General features: G+C 49.2%; 1 long non-coding RNA gene across 1 annotated transcript; it reads right to left on the bottom strand.

The window, feature by feature from the left end:
* Positions 1–414: 414 nt before the first annotated feature.
* On the bottom strand, positions 415–2,704 carry LOC113619732 (uncharacterized). The gene is made up of 2 exons (XR_003432511.1): positions 1,355–2,704; positions 415–791 (listed from the first exon to the last, which is right to left on the bottom strand). It is a non-coding gene; the product is annotated as an uncharacterized LOC113619732 (long non-coding RNA).
* Between the last annotated feature and the right edge of the window lie 655 nt (positions 2,705–3,359).

Genomic DNA, 3,359 nt, shown 5'->3' with positions numbered 1-3,359 from the left:
CTTGGTGAGTCACACACACACACCCCCACACACACACAGAGCATGGGCAGCCCCATGAGAGAGCCCCAGGTTGGATAGACGAGAAAGTGGTTCTTCACAGCTTCCGGGGCAGGTCGGCCCCTGCCTGTCCAGGCCCTCTGAGAGCCTTCACGTGTTCACTCATGGCTTAAAAGTGTGTATTTGCAGGGGGTGGAAAATACAGAGAAGCCAGAGTGTGAAATTCTGGAGCGACAACTGAACAACTGGAAGACCCTAGCCAAGTTGCCTCACCTCTTAAGTGAGTTTCCGCATCTGTAAAATGTGCATAACCTTCCTTTATAGAGTAAGGGAGACAGTCAAATGAGATAACAAGTATGAAAGTATTTGTAGACTGTATACTCCTGATTGGGTGTGTGTGTGTATAAGAGATAGTCATTCATTTATTAGCTCATTTATTTAAGAAACAGTGATATAGAGCTCATTAAGCCTCGGGCAATGTCCTAAGCATTTTATAAGAATTCACTTGTTGAATCCTTATAACAATCCTCTGAAGATGGTGCTGGTGTTCTCCCCATCTTACAGATGTGGAAACTGAGCACAGAAGGGTTAAGTGACTTGCTCGACACCATACAGCTAGTAAGTGGTAGAGCTGGGATTCGTACCTAGTCCTCTTTGACTCCAGAATGTTTCATTTGTTCATTCATCAAACACTTATTAAGTGCTTTCTCTGTGTCAGGCCCTGAGTCCACAGAAGAGCGCCAGGCTCGGTCAGCACGGTGTTCTGGTTCTCATCCAGAGGCAGATGTAGCCTCCTAGAGGGAGCGCAGGAGGTTAGAAATGCATGGAGCAATTTTTGGTTGATGCCGTGACTGAGCTTACCATTAGCCGGCTAAACTTCCTGCCCTGTGTGGGGAAATCTTACACAAAATGTCAATAGTGCCCTGTTGAGAAACACTCAAGAAAGCAGTACTGGCTGTGGAGTCATTCCAGACCTGGACTGAGTCCCAGCCCTGACATTCCAAGACTTTGTGACTTGGACAAGTCGCTTCACCTCTGCGAGCCTCAACTCTGAAAAACGTGGTCTGCGAAGTGCCCAGAGGTATCTGGCAAGCCTTGGTCGTTCAACAGACATGAACATCCTTTCCTGCTTAAGCAAACACCAGGAAGTAGGGGGAGAAGCAGCTTTGGATTCCAGCATCCCTCCAAACCCTTCTCCCTCCCTCTCCGGGCGGCTCTGAAGCCTGCCAGGCTCCGGAAAGGCAGGGGACCTCTCACCCCCATAGCCCTTTCCTCTTCTCTCCATCCAGGCTCACGGCCAAAGGCAAGAGAGCCTCCCTTCCTACCAGCCCTGAGGTTTCAGGCAAAAGTCATTTACCTCTCTGAGCCTTGGCTTCCTCGTTTGTCACATGGGGAAGCGGAATGCTGGTGGACGTCAGTTGCCTCTGCCTGGCCTGCATCCCTTCCCTCTTCCTTTGTATCCAGTTTGCTTTTGGGGGAACATCCCTCTCTCATTCTCAGTTCATGTGGGCGCATGGTCTAGGACTGGCCGGTTAGAATCAGGATGTTCCGTCCTCCTGCTCACAGCCTTTGGTTCAGGGATGGGCACGTGAGCTAAGCCAAAGCAATCAGAAGTGTCCAGGAAAGAGATCCTCTTCATATGGGATCAGAATGTTAGGACCGTGTAAGTTTGGAGCTGCCCGAGTGCGTGGGGAGCACCTGCCTGAGAGTGAAGCCAATAAGAAGGGAAAAAAAGATCAAAGAGAGAGAGACAGAGAGTCACACAGACAGAGACAGACGGAGACAGAGGGGGGGGGGGGAGCCTGACACCTGGATGCAGCCATACCTGTCCCCACTTTTTCAGCTTGGGAGCCAACTCTTCTCCTTCTTTTGCCAAAAGCAGTTGGAATCGATTTTGTTGTCAGGTTGTCATAGAGCCAACCCTGGCTTATTCAGGGGCTAAAACACCTACGTCAGAAGGTTTCTGTGTGGATCAAAAGAGAAGGTGATGTAAGTGAGAATGTTTTTCTAAGCTGTGTACGGCTGAATGATGGTAAGTTATTCCTGAGGTGCTAAAGCAGGAGCACACATGCCATGTGAGTGATGAGTCAGTCCAGTTCTATCCGAAAGGCTCCAGAAAATGGACTTCTAAGGCTCTTGCCTGGGAACTGAAGAGTTGGTTGGAAGTGGGAATTCTTGCCCCCTGCGTTTTCAGTTCATTGGGTGCAGAGCTTCAGAGGATGAGATGTCCTTGCGTTGGGGCACCACTGTTTCATGGGTGAATTGTTCCAAGGTTGGTCACGAGAGGCCATAGGACACAGAGGAAAGAGCCTGGCCGGTTTGGGCAAGCCCCTGCCCTGCTCTGACCCTCCGAGTCTGACACTGAGTGGTGCTGGGTTGGACCTTGTCTCAGGGAGTGCCTGTCTCTGACCTGCTGTGGTTCTGCAATTCTCAGACCCTCTTCTGGGCCAAGCAAGGTCTGCTCACCTCTGGAGTCAGCAGCACATACATGTTCTTGGGTTCTCTGGAGAAGCCACACATCAGAAACCACAGCCCACACCAGAAAGAGACTCTTCTGAGTCCGGCAGACACAGCTGGCCCCATCTCCATTCCCAAATCCCTATCCCTCCCTGCTTAATCTCCAAAACTCAATTTCCCAATCTCCTTTGCGGGCAGGCGAGGTCACATGACACAGTTCTGGTGAAAGAGATGCGGTTGGAACTCAGCTGGGGCTGCCTCTGCCCTTTCTATCCTTTCCTGCCTGGAACACAGGCTGGCGGACACAACGCATTCTGAGAGTGAACAGAAAGATGGAAAGAGCCTGGCCTCCTGACGGCATTCTCCAGCAGCCAAAGGGCCTGGGCGGTTTACCTCTGGCCTGTCATTCCAGAACAAGAATCCTCTTCCTTTTTTTTTTTTTTTGTTTAAGCTGCCATATTTGGGACTTTGCTATGGGCAGGCAAATGCATTCCTAGTACGCTAAGCTAGCACCTGCCTGCAACCATTCTCTCTTAACTTCTTTTTGGTGTCCAGAACAAGTTTTTTTCACATCTAGGACCACACTGACTGAATCAAATTAATTATTAATTAATATTAATTATTTAATACTACTACTAATAATAATTCCACCAGTAAGCATCATTTACCAAGTATCTCCCGAGTGCCAGAGATTGAGTTGAGTGGTTTTATCTTCATAATGGTCCCAGGGAATAGATATTATTATGGTCCTCATTTCCAGATGAGGAAACTTAACCTCAGAGATGACTATGACTGGCCGCAATATTGAATATGGAAGCTGGGCTCCAAATCCAGTGCCTCCTGACTCCGAGACCCCTGTTCCCCTCCTTCAGCACCCCTAATTCAACAGGCTTATTTAGTAAGTT

The sequence above is a fragment of the Aethalodelphis obliquidens genome, unplaced genomic scaffold (assembly GCF_003676395.1).
Source record: "Aethalodelphis obliquidens isolate GAN/ISIS:26980383/991018 unplaced genomic scaffold, ASM367639v1 scaffold7, whole genome shotgun sequence".
NCBI lineage: Eukaryota > Metazoa > Chordata > Mammalia > Artiodactyla > Delphinidae > Aethalodelphis > Aethalodelphis obliquidens.
This window is presented reverse-complemented; position numbering and strand designations above follow the sequence as displayed.